This window comes from Montipora capricornis, chromosome 13 (assembly GCF_036669925.1).
Source record: "Montipora capricornis isolate CH-2021 chromosome 13, ASM3666992v2, whole genome shotgun sequence".
Taxonomy (NCBI): Eukaryota; Metazoa; Cnidaria; class Anthozoa; order Scleractinia; family Acroporidae; genus Montipora; species Montipora capricornis.
The window spans coordinates 14770480-14784074 of NC_090895.1; the positions used below are offsets into that span (position 1 = coordinate 14770480).

The following is a 13595-nucleotide window of genomic DNA, read 5'->3' on the forward strand; positions in this document are numbered from 1 at the left end:
TTTTGTGCGTTTGCCTCGCTGTTTTATTCACTTAAGTTCCACCAGATTCTACCCATTTAAATGATTTTACTGTAGTTTATGATTGACACATACCAATTTTGATACAAGGCGTGATCTCGGGATATTTATTGATTTCTACGTGATCGCTTCGGAAGAATATATTAGTGTAGTTTTACGCCCATCGTGTTTTATTGTTTTATTTTGGTTGGTTGGCAAGGAACTGATCAATCATTTTAAAAATTGGACACAGGACTTCAAATCTAAATTACAGATTTTTTATTCGGTTTCATTAAAAGAAGCACATCGTTCACTCAGTATTACGAACAGGTGGGTGAGAATCGCGTAACTTTACCAGGTTCCATTCCACGAATAATGTAGTGCTTACATTTTTATGTTCGCTTTTAGAAGAATGTCGCCACAGCACTGAGCCCTTTGTGTCCTCAGGCACCGAAGCGTCTCTGGCAAACTGACTTATCCGAATAAGGATCTTGCTGGTGTGAGAGTTGTAAAAAAGGTAACAAAGATATTTGTTGGACAACTTAAGAATTACGCGTAAACAAAAGCTCACGATCTAAATGTCGCTTGGACCGATGATTAGAAAAAGTCACCAGTCATGCTATGTTGATGATAGAACTGGTGTTCATGATGTTCAGTTTATTGTTTATTTATATCTTATTATTGTGTATTCTGAGAAGTCTGAAGTATTGTTGAAGCACTAAACATGGTAGGGTGTAGAAAAAACGAGAGGAGGGTCCTTTATATAAAGCAGACTGAGTACTGTGCAATGAAAATCATATTTTTAAAAGGTGCTCAATGAAGTGAAACCAAAAGAATAAGTAGTCTAAGGTGTTTACGTCTCTCCGAAGTCGGCTCGTCTTCTTCTTCATTGTAATCCGTTTTTGTTCATACGCTGCAATTTAACAGTGGGTTTTACGTTTGCCAGACACTTTTGCTAGTCTAGACTGTTTGTCGAATCACGTTCAAGCCTTTATAGTGAAGGCGAGTCGCAATCATTCGATTTCTCCCGTCGTTTACGTAAACGCGTTTGGCCAAAATGAAGCGGCTTTGACATAATGCACCAGATTGTTTGGAAGAATAAACAAAGTGCATCGCTCTGTTCATAAGAACAAACAACAAAGTTATCTCAGAGGTGTTATTGAACTCTTGCAAAACAATCAAACAAAGCAGGTTGGCTTCATCGCTCGATCCGACATTGCTCGACAGTTTAACAGACTACCTTTCGTCACACGGCAATATTAGGGAGCTTAAGCACGCGCGTTTTTGAGACGCGGATGGCAACCGGAAAAGAAACGGTGGTGTCTCGCAGATTTTTATGCTAATCATCTCTAATGCGGCAATATTTTTGCTTGGTTAAGTTGAAATTAGAGTTTGCTTTCGATTAGTGATTGCGCTAAAGGTGTGAACTCAATTTCATGTTGATTGAACTCCTTTTTTAAATGAATCTTTCCTCATTCGAGGCTCTCAGCGACTCGATAACTGGAACGCATAATTAAACGGTATGAGACTAAAAGCTCTCTTTACAGGCATTAGGAAGCTAAGATTTTTCCAGAAACTGAGTTTGAAGTTTTTGTTACTCAGATAAAAGCTTCCCAGTTGACTTAGTAAATTTAATAATGGCGGGCTCATGTTAACCTAAGAGCTTGGATTTAGTGCTTGCTTCACAATTTTAGACTATAATTATTTAAAAAGGTCTGGGAACTCTGATAATTTAGATGCTGCATGTTGAGGAGACTATGATCTATATGAAAACGTTTTCCCTTGACTGACGCAAACTGAAAGTGGTTTACTGAAAGCATTTTACTCTTTAATCCACGTTTGCCCTTTATACCACAGAACATTGACTGCTCAATGACACGTGCTGGAAGTACGTGTCAACGAACATTCCGATATAAACAAACAATCGGAACCGGCCAAACACCTAAAGAAACACCCCGAACACAAATTCACATGGGACATTTTGACTTCGGCTCACTCATGGACAAAGAGAAAAATAAAAGAGGCATTTTACATCGCACGCTTCAAACCATTCCTAAATAAACAAGTCCAGTCATTCCACCTTACCCTATATCCCATGGGAACTGGTATTACGTAACCACAAATATATAACAGTTGGTTTATGCAATTTAATCACTCTGAAGATGATAGCAAGATCGAAAACGTTTAGTCAAACATTTTAACAGTTTTTACCTTTTACTATTTTATTAACTGCTCGATTGCTATTTATCTGTAGCATGTTATGCATCTCATAACGCGTTGAGCTTGGGAAAGAAAATTATAACTTCCTGTTTTCCTAATTTATCTCGTGACTTTTCCAAGACCATAAGTTAATTGTGGGTGTGTAGGCAATCATTGAAGTGACTTAAAGTTTGGGAAAGGTCTAGGTTTCAAATCTGCTAAAAACTCACGTATGTATTCTATCCATATAGTATTATGCATGTAAGAGTTACAAAGCATCGTTTACTGTTTAAGCGCCAAAGAACAGCGGAGATGCTTTTTGTCCTTTGCAATATCAGGCCTCTTGTTCAATTTAACTTATTCTTTCACACAGTTCATCCGCAAACATTTTAACGACTTTTGCGTTAAACTTTATGTTGCATTCCTTTTTGTCTCAAGAACAGATCCTGTGCAATGCTTCTAGATCTCTGGACGTACGGATGAAAATTTCCACCTTGAAAAAGGTTTAAAACAGAAAGGTGCACGCGAAACAAGGTATGGGATTTTTGAAGTTAAGAATGTGATTCGTCAGCACATATTTCATCGTTTCAATGATTCAGTTTTCACCAATATCAATAGAAATAAAGAAAATTTGTCGTTTCAAAGGGAAGTCGACCTTGGAAACCAGTCGATCAGTCAGTATTCCGCATAATTCGAGTCGAACGCAAATATGATGCGTCTGACTGAACAAGAGATATGTAATATTCTAATATTCTCTGTGGTGTTAATGATGATGCAGGGATATTCTAGTCAATACTATCCATTTTCATATCGATTTATTATAAGGATAACGTAGTGAAATGTAAGTGTAGCCGATTCACTGTCTCTTCATAGTAATAAGAAAGGCAACCAGACAGTGAATGTACTGGATACACTTGTTCACTTTGTTAAAATGCGTATAGCTTATTAAATATATCGATGAAGCTGTCCAATCCAGCGCCAAGTTTAAAAGCCTGAGGATCGTGTTTTTTTAGAGTACTGTGCAGTGGACACTCCTCGAAAATCCTGTTGTGAGTAGACAGCCCAAAGATTGATTAGAATAATGATCAGACTGTGTCGTTTTGTTGATAATACAAACATGTTAAGCGCCTTGACAAGTTTAATTACTCCCGTGGGTACCAGTCAAACGAAACTGGTTAGTTTCGTACGGTTTAACATTGCGTATCCCCAATCTTTTTTCCTTTGCTTGATAAGTGTTGGCCCATATAGAATTAAGAATTTGCTTTTGATCAATCCGAATGTGTTCCATGAAAGTCATATGAACTCAATTTATTGTTTTTCAAAAACATATCTTCCTGCCTTTTTCAGAAACTCTCGATAAATCATTAGCAACAATTAGCATCTAAAAACGCAGCAAAAGATAAAATTAGCCGAAACATGCTCCTGGAAACCAAATTGATCAAGCGCGACTATGCCCATGTATACTGGATTTTCTGACGCATGAACTTTTCTTTGGCATGACAACTAAAGTGTTCTTTTGTGCTGGTATTATTGTAAACATACACAATCATTCAAATCTTTAGAATCAAGTAAGTAACAAATTGCCAAAGTAGTCGGACAAGCAGCCGGACTCAATCCTTTACTTCGCAACTGAAATTTTTGTAACTTTGATACGTACACGATCTCTGAACTTTTGTCTTCTTTCCTTTACATTTGATAATGTTGCACCGAAACGTCATCATACTACATTTTTAATCGTTATTCTTGTAAAAAATGTTTTTGTCTCATAAAAGATTACAAGTTGACTGATCATTCCGGCCATAGACCTTATTCGCTTGTACATTTTGTTTTCCCAATACAGATCACGTGATACTACTTAGGAGACTTGATGCTTTTTCCTGTTCATTAAAAAGGGTGTATGCAAGCAGGAACGTGTCTGCATGCACTCTTTTTCATGAACAAAACGCAGGAAGGCAAATTTCCTGAGTATCGTCATATGATCTGAATTGGAAAAACAAGATTTACAAGTGAATAAGGTCTAAAGACCAATTCGGCTTTGAACCCAATTCAAACCCTTTGGGAATAAAGCGTTTTGTTCTAAGAATTTCCATATTATTTAAATGTGAACGATACATTATCATGCAAATGCAAAACACAAAGATCTAAATTGGGTACAACATTGAGTTAGCCGAATCGTTCTATTAATGGCGGGATCATTTCAGCACGAAGCCGGACCTCCTGGTTGCTTTAATGTCATGGATTGTGATCGATGTTAATTTTAGCCAAGTAAAAAAAAAGTGCTTATCTTGATTTTGAGATTAGAAGGAATCAGTCAACGTGATTTAGCTTTCGATGAATACTTAAAGAGGGCATTTGATTTAAACCTCTTCTTTGCGATATGGCTTGATTAAATATACCCCAGAACTTCAGGCGATAATTGTTATGAAGGTCTAAGAAGTCTGATAATCTTGAAGCTGGTAAGGACTCTGCGATTCATATGAAAGCCTTTTTTGCAAAAATGCGTGAGACTTAAAACTGAATTAATTCTTCTTTTACATGTCATACATACCAACCTTGTCACACGAACCGGTATTATTATCTAGTTATCAAGTGTTGCCTGTTTGTTTTTTCTCTTTAATCTACTTTTGCCCATTTACCACAGAGTATTGACTAGTTTTTACTTGCTTAGTTTATTTCACATAAAGGCGTGACGACTGGGAAACAAACTTACAACTTCCTGTTTTCCTAATTGCTCTCGTGACTCTTCCCACACTAAAAGTTGTGGGTGTATTAACAGAGTTAACCATTGAAGTAATTTTAAGAGTTGGAAGACTGACTTTTTAGTCTGTTTGAACGCAATAAGGCACGTATTCTCACCGTATCATATTAGGTAAGAATCACAAAACATCGTTTACCGTTAAACTCCAATAACAGCGGATACACGTTTGGTCATTTGCGGGCGACTTTAGTTATTCCTTGAAACAATCGATACTCAAACAATGTTATCAGATAATCTTATGTTGAATTTCTTTGTGTCTCAGGAACAGATCCTGTTCAATCCCTCTTGATTACTGTGGAAACCGATTAAACTTTCTACCTCGAAAAATGCAAAGTTAAAGCCCTGAGTAGTGGACTCTAAACAAGGTATGGAATGTTTTTGCTGCGTTACTACAGGTTAAGAATGTGATTCGTCAGAAGACAATACACTTCGTTTGGATGTTTCACCGATGTATGAATTGAAGTAAAATATATGTGAACGCGGGCTTTTTTCACCGTGCTTAAAAGGAAACACTACACTGGAAACCATTTGTGACCATCTGTTGAATTCATAAATATGAGCAAGCAGTCCTTCACACGACCATCAAGAAATAACTACAAAGCTGTTCTTAGAGTGTGTTCGATTGACCTTATTTCGAAATCAGAATACGTGAGGTGAGGATTTAAAACGGTATGTTTTGGTTTTTTAAAGCAACAAGCCATGATGGTAGAGATTTGTTTCCGACCGGCCAATCAAAAACACACGTCTGACAACACAACCAATAAGAGCCCATGCAACCCATTATTCTAAAAGAAGAGCTAAAGAGAAAACTTACAAAGAAAAATGTCTCCAAAACGAATATACACATGCAAGTAAATTATACGAATGAGACCCTTGTGATGCAAATGTAAATCTGTTCCATGTAGCAAAAGAAAAGCTAGAGTTGTTTTACGTAGAAAAAAACTAAAGGAATAATTATTCGTGCGCAGGCTCGCTGGTACGAACATGGCTAGAAGAGTACAAAGTATTTTCTCAACTTGGAGAAGAGAAATCACATAAAGAAGCATATGCGAAAATTGACTATTAATGAATCGGTAACAACAGATTGCCGTACAATACTATCTGAACAAAAGCGTTTCTATCAGAATTTATACATGAGTGGAAGGAATGAGACATAAAATAGATATGCTGCCAAATCATTCTTAAATAATTTGAATATTCCAAAACTATCAGTAGTATGGACTGCCTCAGCTTGATGATGCTTTCACCAGGCTCAAGTCTTTTAACCAGAATATCAAGGTCAGATCTATTTTACAGTTTAAATTTCCTCAGATTTAATACTTGAGAGTGGGGATTATAGTAGAGCGTACAAGGAGTGGATAAGTGGTTGCAGTTCTCCCGAATTGTGGATAATTCTTATTTCTGGTTTCCGGTTTCCGGATTCTGGATTCCGGCTTTTAGTGCTGCCGGACAAAATGCACTAGATTGTTTGAAAGAATCAACAAAGTGCATCGTTCTGTTCATAACAGAAAATTGACCAGATTTTAGTTTTTCTAATCGCTCGACTGCTGTTAAGCTGCAGCAAATTATGCGTCCCATAACGCGACACGCCTGGGAAAGAAAATTATAACTTCTTGTTTTCATAATTGATCTCGTGACTTTTCCTAGACCATAAATTGACAAAAGTTCATTTCGGGTGTAATAGAGTAGGCAATCATTGAAGTGACTTTCTATCCATATGGTATTATGTAAGAGTCACAAAGCATCGTTTACTGTTTTAGCGCCAAAGAACAGCGGAGATGCTTTTTGTCCTTTGCAATTGCAAAATTCTTATTCCATTTGATTGATTCTTTCAAACGGTCCATCCGGAGAAATACTAATCACTTGTGATTTACACTTTATGTTGCCTTCCTTTTGTCTCAGGAACAGATCATGTGAAATCATTCTAGATCGCTGTATGCACGGATTAAAGTTTCTACCTTGAAAAAAAGTTTATAAAGAGAAAGGTGCACGCGGAACAAGGTAAGGCATTTTTGAAGTTAACAATGTGATTCGCCAGCGCATGTTTCGCTTCGTTTCGATGCTTCAGTTCACCGAGGTTTCAAAGGGAAGTCGACCTTGGAAACCAGTCGATCAGTCATCACAGTATTCTGCAAGAGGATCAGATGATCTGCTAAGTGCTTCGCGTCATTCGCATAATTCGAGTAGAACCCAAATATGATGCGTCTGCCTAAACAAGTAAAATGATATTTTAGGTCTAATATTCTCTGTGATTTTAATGATGATGCACGGATATTCTAGTCAATGCTGTCCCTTTCCGCATCGATTTATTTTAAGGATAATATGGTGAAGTGTCTCTTCATAGTAATAGAAAAGGCACCCAGACAGTGGATGTGTTGGATACACTTTTTTCACATTTCTTGTGGGTAGACAGCTCTAAGGTTGAATTAAAATAATGATCAGAGTATGTCGTTTCGTTAATAATACAAATAATTTATGCGGCCTGACAAGTTTCCTTACTTCCCTGGAAAACAATTAAATGAAGCTGGTTAGTTTCGGAGATAAACTAACATCAAAGCCAGGATTCGAGCCAGGACTTCGAGCTAGGACTTGAGCCAGGACTCCAGTTAGGACTTTTCAATTTTTTTATCAGCCAAAAGAATAATAAACAAATAATAAATTTAGAAACAAAAAGAAATGATAATTATTACTTATTATGAGCAATTACATGGGTCAGTTTAATGATATTTCCACGGTAGGGAGTCGACCGAGACTTCAATTTTTTTATAGGGAATGTTTTCGATTTTTTTATAGGGAATGTGCGATCTTTATATTACCGGCTAGTCAGGTGGAACGTTGAGTGTTTCGAAAATCCTTTTCTGTATTTGTCCAGTACTTTCGCCGAGTGTTGAAAAATGTGGATAACGAACAAGTTAGAAAACTGGCAATTTGTGATGTAGTTATTTGCAAACATTGAAAGGAGATAGTAGGTCTTCCTTTGGGCGAACTGTAGGGAAACAGGGAAAATTTCCCTTCATGGGCCAGGAAAACGATACTGAGGTTGTTTCCATTGACAATAGTTTTCTGAAAACTCCTTTGAAAAGTGAGTGCAACATGCCTTTTTGGGTCGCTCCAGCTGGGAACAACGGGACATCTGCAAAAGGTAGCCCTGTTTTTCTCGATAGAATGTTCTAAACGGAACAACTCGACAAAAATAGATAGAAAAGCAACAGCAAGTTTACCTTCCATGATTACATCCACGGCCTCTTCTTATAAGTCATGTGACTTCCAGGAGTTGAAAATGGCAGTAAAGCGGAATATTCTGGAGTCCTGGCTCGAGTCCTGGCTCGAATCCTGGCTCGAGTCCTGCTTGTCCGCTAATGGCTTCCCAATAGATTTGCGATGTGCATTCCCAATGTGTCCCCATTAGTTCCCCAGCGCTAGTACGACTAAACACTCAAATAAAGTTCCTTTCCTTTCCTTTCCTTTCCTTTCCCAATCTTTTTTTCCTTTGCATGATAAGTGTTGGCCCATATAGCATTAAGAATTAGCTTCTGATCAATCTGAATGTGCTTCATGAACGTCATATGAACTCAAATTTTTTGGCTTTTCAAAAACACATCTTCCTGCCTTTTTAGAAACTCTCGATAAATAATTAGCAATGATTAGCTTCCAAAAATGCAGCAAAAGATAAAATCACCGAAACATGCTCCTCGAAACCAAATTGATTAAACCCGACCATGCTTATATATAAGTGGATTTTCTGACGCATGGACCTTTCTTTGGCATGACAACCAAGCGCTCTTTTGTTCTGGTATTATTGTAAACGAACACAAACATTCAACTCTTTAGAATCAAGTAAGTAACAAGTTGCCAAAGTAGTCCGGCAAGGAGCCGGACTCATTCCTTTACTTCGCAACTGAAATTTTGTAACTCGAATACATACACCAAATGTGAACTTTTGTCGTCTTTCCTTTACATTTCATAATGTTGCACCGAAACGTCATAATATAAGTTTTTTAATCGTTAATATTTCTTGAAAAATGTTTTGCAAAATTGATTCTTGTAAGAAAATGTTTTTGTCTGATAAAAGATTACAAATTGACTGATCATTCCGGCCGTAGACCTTCATGATTCGCTTGTACATTTTGTTTTCCCAATACAGATCATGTGATACTACTTAGGAGACTTGATGCTTTTCTTGTTCATTAAAAAGGCTGTATGCAAGCAGGAATATGTCTGCATGCACTCTTTTTAATGAACAAAATGGAGGAACAAATTTCCTGAGTATCGTCATATAATCTGAATTGGGAAAACAAGATTTACAAGCGAATACGGTCTGTAGACCAATTCGGCTTTGAACCCAATTCAAACCCTTTGGGAATAAAATATTTTGTTCCAAGTATGTCCATATCATTTAAATGTGAATGATACATTATCATGCAAATGCAAAACGCAAAGATTTGAATTGGGTACAACACTGAGTTAGCCGAATCGTTCTATTAATGGCGGGATCATTTCAAAACGAAGCCGGACCTCCTGGTTGCTTTAATGTCAAGGTTGGTGATCGATGTTATTTTTAGCCAAGTAAAAACAACAGCATATCTTGATTTTGAAATTAGAAGGAATCAGTCAACGTGATTGAGCTTTCGACGCCCAACGAGAACATAGTTCAAAGCCACTAAGACATAGCATTGTCAAACGTATTTTAGTATTTAAACGGTAGATATAGGCATATTTTTATCCCCTAAAAATTTTTCCTCTGTTCGGATTTTCTAGCTGAAAGTCTAGTGATCCGAAAATTATAGGGATTAAAACTTACCTTTTCCCAAATTTCAGCCGGAAGAAAGGCCCCCGAAAATTCTAGGTGACCTTTTTAGGGTGAAAATCCGTTAAAAATGGGCAATCATACCATTTTTCAGATGTTCGAAAATCCTAGGACAGGCAGGCAAGGAAGAAATTTTACAACAAATTTTCCGAAAATTCTAGATCTCAAATCGTCTTCCGAACAGATATTTTCCGAATATTGACGTTGGGTGCCCCTGTTTCGATGAATACTTAAAGAGGGCATTTCATTTAAACCTTTTCCTTGCGATATAGCTTGATTAAATATACCACAGAACTTCAGGCGATAATTATAATGAAGGTCTAAGAAGTCTGAATATCTTGCCAAAGCTGGTAAGGACTCTGTGATTCATATGAAAGCCTTTTGAGCAATTTTGCTTGAGACTTATAAACTGAATTAATTTTTTTTGTACATGTCATACATACCAACCTAATTGTCACACGAACCGGTATTATTATCTAGTTATCAAGTATTGCCTGCTTTCTTTTTCTTTTTAATCTACTTTTGCCCGTTTACCACAGAGTATTCAAAGTATTGACTAGTTTTTAGTTGCTTAATTTATTGCACATAAGGCGTGACGACTGGGAAAGAATTCCTGTTTTCCTAATTGATCTCATGACTCTTCCCACACTAAAAGTTGCGGGTGTATTAACAGAGTTAACCATTAAAGTAATTTTAAGTTTTGGAAGAATGACTTTTAAGTCTGTTTGAACTCAATAAGGCACGTATTCTCTCCGTATCATATTAGGTAAGAATCACAAAACATCGTTTACCGTTAAAACTCCAATAACAGCGGATACGCGTTTTGTCCTTTGCAGGCTACTCTAGTTATTCCCTGAAACAATCGATACTCAAACAATGTTACGAAATAATATGTTATGGTGTTTTAAAGCAACAAGGATAGTAGAGATTTGTTTCCGACCAGCCAATCAAAACACACGTCTGACAACACATAACCAATCAAAATTCGTTTTGATGTCTCAGCGATGTTTACATATTTTAATCTTAACACAGCTATTGACCGATGAGAGTGCGCATACTATCCTAATTATTTTATAATTAGCATTTCGTTGTCTGCTTCGACTTCCACATTTGGTAAACCACGTGACCTTATCAGAAAATGCCTAAACACTCAGCGAGTTAACAATGTTTTTCACAAATAATTTCCAACGCAACAGTATGAAAAGATTCTAACTCAAAATCTGTAGCACGGATTTTCAAAGAAACACTAGTTCTGAAAAAAAGTTTCACGTCATAAGGCCCTCCTTTGATACAATTTTTAAAATATCCGTTCCAGTTTTTGTCAAAATACAAATTCCATGCTACAGTTTGCGAAAAATGACGGGACGGTTCCCATCAGGTGAAAAAAGACCGACTGTTTCGTTCCCTCTCCTGAGAGTTTTGACATAATTATTTTTCACTGAAACACACGGCAGAGGACTGGAACTAGTTGCGCATGCGCCTTCTGATTGAAGTGATGCCAGATTTCCAATGAAAAGTTAGTTCTAGAAACCATCCATGCAACCTTTTTGTAGGGCTCTTGACTAATAATATCCTCTCTCTTCTGTTTATAATAGGAGACTCAGAAAGAAAAAAAAAACAAGAAAAGGCTGTCAGTGAGAGTCTGTGCTGAGGTGAGAGGGTAATCCTGACCAATTTTGAAACAACTTGACTTGTTTTTGTGGGTGGATGAAGGGGCAGGGATGCTTCTCGGAAATTTTGAATTAAACCCATAAAAGAGACCAATCTGGGTTAAGCCCAAGTTTTTTGTTACCCCTAAGAGAGACAAAGTTTAAAACGTATTAGCGGACCTCAGTGCTCGGAGGACCACAGCCAAGAAAATATGGTAATCCATCGATGCAAGAAATTTTGGTATGATAGTCATGACGACATCGCTTCAAGTCAAGCACCGGAGGGATATAAACTTAAAGCTGAGTGTTTATTTTTAATTTGTTTAGAGCTGCTTTTTTCTCTGTATTGCAATTTTTGGCATATCTTTAGAAGCTCTGATAAGGTTGCATGATACCTGGAGGACCTTTGACTAGAACAGAAACAAAAGGAGAGAGAAAGAGAACGACAAAAAAAAAAGAATACCCGTAATAGCTCAATCTTGGTGAAAGATGTTACTCCACAAAGTCTTTCCTTGGGCACTAAACCATTTGTTATTTTTACGGATGCATATTTTAAAAAAGTGGTTTAATTGTTTTTTACTTTGTTCAGGAATGAACCTCGAATTTTTATTGTCAACTTGAATGAAATAGGAATTATCTGTACTCTTTTGGACATTACGAAATAGTTGATTTGTTTGTTTTGCTCTAAAATGCGAGCGAATAAGTGCTTTTTTAATCCGTTTGCCCAACTGTTTTTCGATTTGCCTCGACAATGACAAGAAAAATTGTGCGCTTATTTCATGAACACTTAAAAGTTCTCGTAAAATTAGGGAGAAATATTAAAATATTATTAATTTAATATGAAAATGATGAGGAAGGGTATGATATTCAGATCACAGTGACAACTACTAAATCTGGGAGGAGGGCTATTCACCATCTTCTTTGAATAGTTCATTGAGTTTTATTTAAGTTGTATTAAAACTGTTTCTGTGGTTGAGGGCGGGTCATCTTATTTCATGTCCACACTCAAAGGGGGCCACATTATGTTATGCAATGGCAGGAACAGGCCCAAGGGGAATTATGTATAGGAAAATTAAAATGTCAATCACACCTCATCAAAAAGATATAGACGCCGTATCAGTTTCACAGTAAAACAGTAACCTCGCGGGAAATGGACGACGTGGACTTGGTATGAAGAATGTTCGCCTCCCAATAAGCAGTGTTCTCCACAAGTCACAAGTTTTAATATTTTAAGGTTTATTTAACACAATCTCGCTTGGTACAGCCTCAATCACTAATGTTCTCAATCAATGCAAAATCCCACGCTATCGATATATTATAAATTTACATTCATGCCTAGATTACATGGAAATTTCTGGAATCTGTCACATTCTCTAATTGATCTGTTCTTCATAATACTCTAAAGATTTAGGAAACGAAACCGACAATTACTTAAGTTCACGCAATCAACGACCATAATTTTCAGTCTCCAACATTGGATGCGCTTGCGAGCGATTTAGGATTTGTTTTGAAATCGGAGCAAAAGGAAGCTGTGGAATCGCCTCTCAAAGGAAGAGATGTTTTTGGTGTGCTGCCAACGGGCTTTGGAAAAAGCCTGATATTTCAGCTGTTTGTTTTGGCAAAAAACAGAGCCTCCAACTAGTCAAATGCATCTTCAGTCGAACGCCCGACAATTATTGTCATTTGTCCGCTCAAAAGCCCTATAGAAGAGCAGATAACATCGAATGAGTTTAGCCTTTCTGCCGCTGAACTAAAATTTCCAAACTGCGTTTTAAAACAACAACCGCCCAATCTGCAACTGTCAGGCGCTATTGCTTCTCTTGGTTTTCTTTCTCTACGCGAAGTGGGTTTTTTCGGCGTTGTTTGACTCATTGAACAGAAAAAACAAACGCCTGTCCTTTCCAAAACACCACTGAATCGAACGTACGAAACTTCGCGCCTTCCGAATAGCGAAGAGAAAACGACTAAACATGACAACACAACTAATTTCCCGCGAAAATAAGGCATACAATGTATCAAATTTAAGATGTGGTTGGAGCTGTCAAACAATTTCTGACAGCTTAGTGACATTATTCGAACCCCTGCTTAGAACAAATTCGTTGTATGAAAAGCCGACAATCGTTTTCTCGCCTCACACACCCTACGGGCGTGTGAGGCTCGCACGCTTTACACGCGAGGATCACGC

At 37.3% G+C, this 13595-nt stretch overlaps 1 long non-coding RNA gene across 1 annotated transcript in view; it reads left to right on the top strand.

Moving 5' to 3' along the window:
- The window catches only part of LOC138029182 (uncharacterized), a 377995-nt gene extending 366582 nt beyond the window's left edge, over window positions 1-11413 (top strand). Inside the window, exons 2-5 of the long non-coding RNA XR_011127834.1 lie at window positions 2635-2730; window positions 5217-5319; window positions 6857-6955; window positions 11357-11413. This is a non-coding gene — a long non-coding RNA (uncharacterized lncRNA). The remainder of the gene's footprint in view (window positions 1-2634; window positions 2731-5216; window positions 5320-6856; window positions 6956-11356) is intronic.
- Window positions 11414-13595: the final 2182 nt, after the last annotated feature.